The sequence below is a fragment of the Apaloderma vittatum genome, unplaced genomic scaffold (assembly GCF_000703405.1).
Source record: "Apaloderma vittatum isolate BGI_N311 unplaced genomic scaffold, ASM70340v1 scaffold15298, whole genome shotgun sequence".
NCBI lineage: Eukaryota > Metazoa > Chordata > Aves > Trogoniformes > Trogonidae > Apaloderma > Apaloderma vittatum.
Window position 1 is genome coordinate 747 of NW_009731333.1, and position 10,718 is coordinate 11,464.

Here is a 10,718-nt window from a genome sequence, read left to right on the forward strand (position 1 = left end):
CCAACAGTGTAGACAGAGGCAAAGAAGGCATTCAGTAACTCTGCCTTCTTTCTGTCCTCTGTCTCCAGGGCACCCACCTCATCCACCAGAGGGCCTACAATGCCTCTAGTGTTAGTTTTGCCAGCAATGTATTTGAAGAAGCCCTTTCTGTTGTCCTTGACCTCCCTCGCAAGTTTTAATTCCAAGGAGGCCTTAGCTTTTCTAATTGCCTCCCTGCGTTCTCTGACAGCAGTCCTATACTCAACCCCAGTGGCCAGCCCTTCCTTCCACAATTTATATACCCTCCCCTTCCACCTGAGTCTGCCCAGCAGATCCCTGGTTAACCATGCAGGTCTCCTGGCTCTCCTTGATTTCCTAACTGTTGGGATGCACTGATCCTGGTCCTTGAACACTGACCAACTCTCTTGGGCCCCCTTTTCCTTCCAGTTCCCTGTCCCATGGGGTTTCCCCTAGCAATTGCTTGAAAAGGCCAAAGTTGGCCCTTCTGAAGTCCAGGGTTGCGATCCTGCTTGGTATTCTGTTCCTACCGCGCAAGATCCTGAACTCTGCCATCTCATGGTCGCTGCAGCCAAGATTGCCCTCAACCTTCACTGCTTCAACCAGACCTTCCTTGGTGAGCACAAGATCCAGCAGTGCTTCTCTCCTGGTCAGCTCATTCACCATTTTCTTCAAGAAATTATCATGGATGCACCGAAGGAACCTCCTGGACTGAGGACGCCTGGCTGTGGAGGCCTTCCAGCAAATATCTGGGTAGTTGAAATCTCCCATGAGAACCAGGGCCTGTGACTGAGAGGCTGCTGTCAGGTGCCTGTAAAAGGCCTCATCGGCTTTCTCCTCCTGATCAGGTGGCCTGTAATAGACACTCACCACAGTATCACCTGTGCTAGCCTGCCCCTTCATCCTCACCCCCAAACTCTCGACATGCTCCTCATCCCAGATCTTGCTCTCCCCTAAAGAACAGTATTGTGATTCTTCCTAGTGCTTGTGCTAACCTGCCAGAGAAGGTCTGCGCTGCTTTTTGTGTCCTAGGAATGTGTGAGCAGGGCATTAATAAGAGCTAACTAACATCCTACGTGTCAGAACTATGATTCATGGAGAAGGTGCCAATAAAGTCACTATATGTTGCCTTTTGCAGATATGTGTCTATGTTAATTAAAGGAATGTATCATAAGTGGATTCCTTCGGATGCTCAGTGTGCTGTACTCAGCCTCTCTTCTTGAAAAAGTATTTTAAAAAAATATTTTCTTAAACACCACTCATATTCTGCTCAAAATCTTGTTTTAGTTGAGTGTAGTAGTCTGGGTTTGTTTTTTTTTTTCCTTTGTGGGTGTTTCTTTTAATTTAAACCAGTATAAACAGTTAATTTACATCTAAACAGGACATTTTTGTTCTTTCTTTATGTCCCTGGTTTTTTCTTTCATACTGTAGTTGTTCAGTCTTTTTTGACAATACTTCAGTGAAAATACTTCTTTATCACAAAAATAACAGATTGAATATTATATTTTGGACTTGTATTTGAGAAATTAGGTTTGGAAACTCCCTAACTTTTTGTCTAGAAGCAGAGACAGGCTAGAGGTATTTTAAAAGTAAAGTTATAGAGAGTGAGGTCAAATCAGTAATCCTCAATTCTTATGTTACTCTTTTGTAATCTTGACTTTAGTATTTAATACTAATCCTTATGGGTATTCGATTAATTTCCAGCTTGTGTAGCATACTGGGGTCAGTTCAGCAGTATCAGTCTTTCTGTAAATTTTATTGTAGAAACAAGTTCATTCTTGTTCAAGGATAAAACCTAATAATAACTATTTTCTCACAGCAGTATTTGCAGTTGCTCACATGCAGTCAATTCAAAGTATAATGTGAAAAGAGACCTTCCAATTTAATCTCATTTTTGATGAAAGTTGAAGCATGGAATGTAAATTTCCAAGCAGATCAGTACTGTAAATGTGGTAGGAGGATTTGCATACAAATGACATGCCGAATCAATTACCCCCTAGCATTAGGGAGATTTGGGAGAGAGCTATGACTCTATATTTATGAAGGGAAAAGTATGAGGAAGGCTAATAAAGGCTTATTGAACAAGTGAGAGCAGTAGCTTTTAGAAGTCCTGCTGTGTAGCTTGTTCAGGCTGATGGAAATGTGGGTTTCCTTCAGTTCTGGATGTGCTCAAAAGTTCTATGGAAAAACATCAATTTGATGTTGTGAAAATGGCAATACTACTACTATAGTATTTTCCTTGTAATTAAATAAAGGTGTAAATACTTCTCTGAAGATAGCTTTAGCCAGGTAGCTTTCACTTAAGTTCATTCACTTCATGCAACTTGTTAGGAATAACTTTCATCAGTTACTGTTTTCCTCAAATCTGTTGTGCTTATTGTGTAGGAATAAGAATTAAAAGTACTTATTTTTCTCTTAAAGCATGGAGCAGTTGCATCTGGCTGATTGGTATAAAACAATGATCTGTGATTTGAACTTTTCTGTGTAGCTTCAACTAAATAACTAAAATGTAGAGCACAATTTTTACACTGATCTTACGTGTGTGGTTTTTTTCTTTAGCTTTTTTTTCTGAGAGAAGTGATCTTAGAAGTATATTTTAAGATACTATGGTACTCTTAGATAATCAGGAGGGGATAATACCGGATGTTAATGTAATCTTCAATTTGTTAATATTTCAAGACATATTTATAGGAGTGAAAAATAGATATTCCTGTTATTTAAGCTTGTACTTAGGTTACTTTGTATCTGTACAGTGTATAGCTATATCAGCCACGTAGGTACTTCAGAAAGCTGTTAGGTTTTGTTTGGCTTGCTTTTATGGTCCCTAAATTGGACCCACCGTTTGTGATTAAGCTGGATTCCTGTATTTTTAGTTCTCCTCTAAAAAGTGGTAAGACTGGGGAAGCATTGTGTAGAGACAGTAATATAGAGGAACTTGTAGATTATTGAGGATGCAGGCATGGGAGAAGGCAATTACCTTCTGCCTTCCTCTACTTACCCAGTCTCCTCAGGAACAGAATCCAGACTTTATGTTGATGAATTCTCCTGTCTGAGCAGGTAACTGTAGCTATCTCATCTCAAAAGCTGACTCTATAAAGCAGGGTTTGGAGGTGGGAGAAACAGACCGATAGCTAGAAGAGATTGATAGTGTTAACTAATACTCTCTTTTGCTGGTGAAGTAGCAGTTAATCCCTGTCACTTATCCCACAATTACTGTGTAGACTCCTATGACGGAATGTTTTAGGGTGCAGTGGAAAACAGTCCTGCTGATGGCTCAAGTCAAAATAGCTGTTGTCTTGCAAGTTGTGCATCTCTGAATCAGACTTCACAAACACAGTTAGAGAAGTGGGTGAACTCTAGAGGTCATCTAGTCAAACTCTTTGCTTGGAACAGGTCTTGGGAACACCAGGTTGCATCAGTCACAGCTTTGCACAGCCAAGCCTTGAAAACCTCCACAGCTGAGGAGTTTCTACCATGTCTGCGGCTGACCTCCTCTTCTAGTGTTGCACTACTGTCTCGTAATAAGGAAAACTTTCTGTCCATCCCAGAGCTCCCAAATTGTGATTTGCAGCCTCTCACCCTCCTCTGAGAAGAGAAGACTGGACCTTATAACTGCTTTTCCAATGCCTGAAAGGAACCTACAGGAAGGCTGGAGAGGGACTTTTTACAAGAGTGTCCAGCAATAGGACAAGGGGAAATGGATTTAAATTGATTCGGAGAATAGATTTAGACTGGGTCTTAGGAAGAAATTCTTCAGTATGAGGGTGGCAAGACTCTGGAAAAATTGCCCAGAGAGGCTGTGGATGCCCCCTCCCTGGAGATGTTCAAGGCCAGGCTGGATGAGGCCTTGAGCAATCTGGTGTAATTAAGGGCATCCCTACCCATGGCTGAGAGGTTGAATTAGGTCCTTTCCAGCCTAAGACATTCTGTGATTCTGTGTCATCTGTCACTGGTCTGAAGACTTCGACTCTTTTGTGTTTGTGACTGCACTGAAGGTACTTAGAAGCTGCTGTTGGACCACCCCTTAGTCTGGTGGAGATGGAGGTTTAATATCCCTAGCTTTCTCAAGCTTTTAGTCCTCATGCTGTAGACCCCTGATGATCTTGTCAGCCTCTGTTGGACAGCACTCATATCCACTTTGACACTGGCACACCCCAAAGTGGACAGGATCCCAGGAACAGCCTGACCAGTGATGAGCAGAGGCGAGGGGGATAAGAATGTAGTCTGCTGGCCTTGCACACTAAAAATACACAGTTTATGGTCTACTGTACTTTCAGCGAGACTGTACTGTTGGCTCGTGTTCAGCTTGTTATCCATCACAATCCTCATGTCCTTTTTGGACCAGCCAGTTAAATACCTTGTACTAATACACAAGATTATTCTGCCTCCATGTGCAGAACTTCTCACTTTTCCTCTTGGAACTTCATAAGATCTCTGTTGGCCCAGTCTTCAAGTTTACCATGGTCTTTCTTGTCTAAGGCCCTAGTGCGTGATGTGACAACTCAGGCTTTACTTTCTCTCCCCTGTCCCTTACCTTTGTGTCACCTGCAAATTTGCTGATGGTGCAGTCTGTTTCATGCAGTTAATTAGTAAAAATATCGAAGAAAATGGGTTGCAGGATTTGTCCTCGTGAACTTGTTACTAGCCAGCCATCAAGCCCTGTTAGCCCAGCAATCCAGCCAGTGTGTAATCCTCTATCTGTCAAGCCTCTGTTTCTCTCTGCTCCCAGATGAGACTGCTGTACGAGAAGGTGTCAGAAATCCTACTGAAGTCAAGTTCTGTTGTTTGCTGCTGTTGCCATCTTTGTAGTCAGTTATTTCCTAAAGCTGAGTCAAGCATTTGAAGAGGATATTCAGCATGATCTTTCCAGGAACTGAGACAAGGCCAACACTTCTCCGAGTCCTGTTCTGTGCCTTTCTTAAAGATGGGAATAATGTTATCCTTTTCCCAGAGTTCCACTGGGGCCTTCTGTAGCTGTGGTTTTCCACAGACTATAGGCTGCAGCCTTACAGTCGCATCAGTCAACTCTGACAGCACCCTTGGGTGAGTCCCATCCCAGGATGCATCTGAGTGTTTCTGGTTTCTTTCCAAGTATCTCTGAACTGTTGCTTAACTGCTGTTTGCTGTCCCTTTCTTCCTGGAATGGTGCTGGGATCTGGCTTTTTGTCCTTGAAGACTGAGGTGAAGGCAGTGCTGGAGCTTCAGGCTCTTGTAATGTCTACTGCTGGTTTCCTTCCCCATCCATCAACAGACCCAATTTTTTCCGAAACTTTGTTTCTCAGCTACCATTTCTGTAGAACTGTTTCTCTTACCCCTGGTGTTGTTAGTCTTAGCTCCAGCTGGGCTTTGGTCTTCCTCCTTATCGTTCCTCTGCTTTTACCTTCCTTGTTGCCAGTCTTTGATTCTATTTCTTGGGTGCTTCCTTTTGGAGTCTTGATTTGTTAAGACAGACTTTGTGTAGCTGGGCATGTCTTCTTTTGGAGCTCTTAGTGTTCCTGCACGTCTGTTCACTCTGTTAGGCATGTTTTATAAACCAGCCACTTTTTCGGGGCACTTTTACCCCTTTGACTGATTCTGGAGGTCTTCTGTCCTGCAAATCTTTAGATAAGTCAAATTCTCCTTCATCAAAATGAAGCCCTAATTTTGCTTCTTCCTTTCCCAGTCTGAACTCAATTACGTCATGCTCACTGGACCTCAAGAGGCCTTTTTTTTTTTCCTGTATTTGCCATCAGTTATTCCTTGTTTTCGAGCAGCAGGCCAAGTGCAAGTCTAATCCTGGATGGCTCTTTTATCATTTGAATCAGTGAAACTATCACCAACAGAGTTAAGGAACATTCTGGATTGTATGAGCAGCGTTGTCACCTTCACAGTTGAAGATTCTGGGGCCAGTTAGCTCATTCAGTTGAGCGTGGTGCTAACAACACCAAGGTCACGGGTTTGATTCCGGTTCGGTCCCCATATGTTGTCTGATCTAGTTGAGAGGTGGTGTCCCTGGCAACAGGGAGGCTGGATTAGAATGATCTCTAAGGTCCCTTCCAGCTTAGGCCATTCTATGATTCTCATGTGAATGGCGATATCTTCTGTGGTGGTTCATAGGTAACCTTATCCACCAACTTTTTCTTGGTTAGGTCATTTGTAGTCATATTCTTAGTTGGCCAAGACGCTGGGTAGGTACAAGGAACTGCATTCATATATAGTTTTATAGTGGACCTCTGTGCAGTCAAGGAACTCTTATGTAGGCAGGTAAAAAAAAAAAAAGGTGACTTGTATTCTATATTTTCTAGGCAGTCTGCATCTATTCATGCCAGGCCAAACAACCTTTGCTGGTGTCTCCACACCATCATCAAGGCAGGCTCTGGACAAGCAAGGGACTTCCCTGGCCAGTAGCTCTGGGTGGCTGATTTGCCTCTGCCCTTTATCCTGCATGAACGGGAATTCTCCTATCACTAAAAATCTCTTCATGTTGCTCATCCTAATCTGATGTACTGAACAAATATTCTGGGCTAGACCTTTGCAAGCCCCTGTTCTTATCCCTCATTCCAAAATACCTGCTCGCTACTTCTTGCATCTCCTTCCCTGAGTACTACAGCATGCATCCCAGAAGTAAAGCTGCTACTGCTGCTATCACTACAGGGAGGAGCATCAGTCCCTTCTTGCAGGTGAAGACCTGGATGGCAGTGCCCGCCCTCCAGAGTTACAGCTGGGTGGAGTCTGCTGGAGTACTGGTGGTGTCAGCCCCAGTGGGGAGAGGGGATTCTCTCCTGTGGTCTCATCACTGTTGCAGCTCTTCCTCCATGAGCAGCGCTCCTGGGCCCCTTGTGTGCCAACTGCTGTGATGTGACCTTGTGTCTTTGCTTATCACCGGCGCCTCGTTTGCTGGCCTGCCCCTGGTTAGCAGGTGAAGGGGAAGCTGGACATGGTCCGGCTGTGCCCCACGGTGAGCCAGGGACCTCCTGTGCTGTGTGTGAGCTGGGGCTCAGCTCGCCAGCCCTGCTTCCTCCGGAGCCGCTGGCAAATGGGAAAAATAGCAAGCAACAGAAGGAGCAGAGAAAACAAGAAAGATGAGGGCTGTTGAGCTAGTTTAAGGTTTTCTGGTGGGTTTTTGTGTTCTGTTTTTTTCTTTTCCCTCCACTTACAGTCTGATAGTCCACTTACCTGCAAGCTGCCTAGAATTCACCATCTTTCACTGCTGATTTCACATGACTATAAATTCTCTCTTCCTGATGAACCAGGCTCCCTTTTTCTAGTGCCTGACCCTGAGAAACAGTTGAGCCACCTCTTTTCCTTGATAGCTTTTTCTTTTTTTCTTTTTCAAATAAGTCTTTTCTGACAGTATTCTGATTATTGCAATTTTTGTGGGAGGGTAGTTGTTGGGAGGTATTTGGCTTAGTTCAGAAGATAGTGAAATTTGGTTTGCTTTAACTAATTGGAGAATTCTATATTGCTTCTCATTCTGAAACTTAGGAATCATAAATGACAACTGTTCAGTTAAAGTTTAAATGCTTCCACAAGCATAAGAAAAATTAGAGTGGAACTAGTCAGATACAAGCATGTGCAACAGTGCTTCTGCACTTGATGTCTGAATATGCAGTAATGTATTTTTTGTTTGCCCCATCTCTTCACAGGAGCAGCCTTTACTGAAGGATTTTCTAGTGGTTTAAGCACTTCTGTGGCTGTATTTTGCCATGAATTACCTCATGAGCTAGGTAAGACCCCAATATTTCCACATGCCGTGGGTATAGGTACTTACAGATGCACTTGGGAAAACTGTAAGCGATTTTGTTCTGTGGTGTAGTAAAATTTGATCAGAAAACTTCTTCCGTGTCAGACTGTCTACTCAAGGATACTTATAACGTACTTGAAGACTGTTTTATTTCCTAATTGAATTAACCTTCCCTTTAAAAAATCTAAATATTTCAGCTACTTTGTTTAAAACTCAGTGCCTTGCAGTTAGTTACAACTTGCTCTGTATAGTTCAGTTGCCGTTTTTATTCTCGTTAGCAACATAAATTGTGAGGTGCAAGAGAGTGCATGTCAGAATTTGTTTTTCTTGCATCTCGGTTTAATTTTATGTTATGTTTGCGCTGTTAAAGGGAGGTCACAGTTAGTCACACTCCTTTCTGCTGAATATTTGCTGCTTTTTCATTAAGTCTTGGAAAACGCTGCTGTTGCTCTAAATTAAACTTGAAACTACTTCTGTCTTTCCTAGAAATAGCTTGTCTTTCAAGCTCAATTTATTTAAACTTATGCCCATAACATCTCATGGGAATGGTTGCTGTGAGTTTAAAATTTGGCCCTTGCACGGGGAGGGCAGCTCACGAGAACAGGACGTAGCTGCTTAATTTAACTTGGAGTGAAGCCCATCTTCCCAGTTGTCAAAACACGTTGAATTTGGAACTGGTATTTCTTTCTTAGCTGCCATGGCCACAGCTGGCCTCTCCCGGTGTACAGGAGGAGGAGGAGGAAAGAATAGTTTGCTTACACTTTAAGGTTTTAATTCCCTAGAAAGGAGAATGTTCAATTTCATTTAACTGAGCTTGTAAACTAGTATGTGTATACCTTAAAGTGTTTATTAAACAGTTTAATGTATTTGTTATTACTCTGGAGAAAATCTACCTGGTTTTAAGACATGAGAGGAATTGAGTCTTGTTCATCTTAATATTAGTTCCACTGCAGTTGTGGAACATGTACTAAATGCATATACTACACGTTGTTGGTACAAATATCCAAAATATATTCAGGTTATGAAACTGACAATTTTAGATTCAAATGTTCTTTTGGTTTTGGAAGCAAGCAAAATCTTCTAAAATTGAAATCACACTTCAATCAGCCCAGGAAACTTCAAGTATCATAGCATTATAGAATCACAGAATGGCCTAGGCTGGAAGGGACCTTAGAGATCATTTTAATCCAGCCTCCCCGTCACCAGGGACGCCACCTCTCGACTAGATTAGGCAACACATGGGGACTGAACGGGAATCGAACCCGCGACCTTAGCGTTGTTAGCGCCACGCTCTACCGACTGAGCTAAGTACCTTCTTCAGCAGAGAATGTGAGGTGACATAGGAATACTGAAACAAATGGGACAGCCTGGAGTTGGCTGGGGATAAAATTGGGTCATTCTGGTGTTAAGGCTAAACATACCAGTTCACCTTAATTGTAGTATCTTGTGGGAGAAGCTGTTGTCACAAATTTCTCAACTCAGCTTTGAAGATTGCTTTTAATTTAACTGGAGCCAGCTTACATTTTTATATAGAATCCATTTTATTTCCAAATAATAAGATTGTATTACTTTACTTTTGTTTAGATCTAATATATAAAAAAATACTCTTCTGAATAATGGAAAACTTGTTCCTGGCTCACAGTCTGTCATTCCTTCAAGTAAAAATACGATGTTAAGGATCGCTTACAGAAATTAATAAAGAAATTATTTCTAAATTTATGACACAGACTTAAAGTACAAAGAGCAGTTACTGGATAATAAATGGAATCATCACCATTGCTTTATGTAATTAAGTGGGAATATTTTATTTTAGAAACTTCTTTAGAATGCTCATGCGTATCAGGTACTGCAGTACTTTACAGGGTTGTTTTCAATTCAAACTACGCTAAAAGCTGCTTCTTCCAAAAATCCTGAGACCTTTTTAAGGTTATAAACTTACAGTGTCTGGTGCTGTGTTGTTCTTCACGTGCACTTTTTAATTTTCTGTCCCTCAGTGACTTCTGATTTTGTGAAGGAAAAAAAAAGGCAGCATAAAAAAAGCTTAGTAGTCTTGTAAGAGGAGAACTCACGAATGCCACGCTAGTTAACTGAAGATGAAAACTTTGTTTCTTTTTTTTATTTTCCCCATTGTAGGAGATTTCGCTGTACTTCTAAAAGCTGGTATGACTGTCAAGCAAGCTGTGCTTTACAACGCCCTGTCAGCGATGCTGGCTTACCTGGGAATGGCGACCGGGATTCTTATCGGTCATTACGCAGACAACGTTTCCATGTGGATATTTGCACTCACTGCTGGCTTGTTCATGTATGTGGCTCTTGTGGATATGGTAAGTGGCAAGACCTACTGGAACTTTGCCTAACATAAGAATTAATGCTAGCTGTATTTTGATCTCAGTCAAGAGCAGAAAAAGTTGAGGGAGAAAGGAAGGTGCTGAGCGCACAGTGTAAGTGCTCACTTAAACGTTCAGGTGGAAGATTGCTTTTATTTAGGTTACTGTAGGAACAGAGATTGTTTCTTCCTTAACTGTTAAACAGAGGCATTTAACAGCAGAAGTAGAGGACAAAAATTTCCTTCTGACAGTGGCTGCTCTAGCAGATAGCCAGTAAGACTGCAAGCTGGATGCTATCAGCACCACCAGATGTACTTTGCCTTTTACATTAAATCATTACTGCTCCTTGGGATGAAAACAGAATTGTATTAAAACCTATACTGTACCTCAGAAGTATGTTTGTACAAAACATCTTTGTGAAAGTTTAGCTGTCTTCCAAGGGATAAAATTCTTGGTGCGATTTGCTTAAATCAGTTGGTAAATAATCATATCCTGAGTAAATGGCTGGCTTGACATCAGCGTAAATGGTAAAAGCAAATAGAATGTGACTGATTCTCTCCTGTCTCTAAATCTGAAAGCAGAGTTGGATAACATTGTTCACACTGAGTGGCACCTAATTCAAGGAGTAAGATTAATGCGGTCAACAGGACGGGCTAGAGGAGTAAGACTCC

At 42.0% G+C, this 10,718-nt stretch overlaps 1 non-coding gene across 1 annotated transcript; it reads right to left on the reverse strand.

Moving 5' to 3' along the window:
* Window positions 1-8,960: 8,960 nt before the first annotated feature.
* On the reverse strand, window positions 8,961-9,033 carry TRNAV-AAC. The gene has a single exon. It is a non-coding gene; the product is annotated as a tRNA-Val (tRNA).
* Window positions 9,034-10,718: the final 1,685 nt, after the last annotated feature.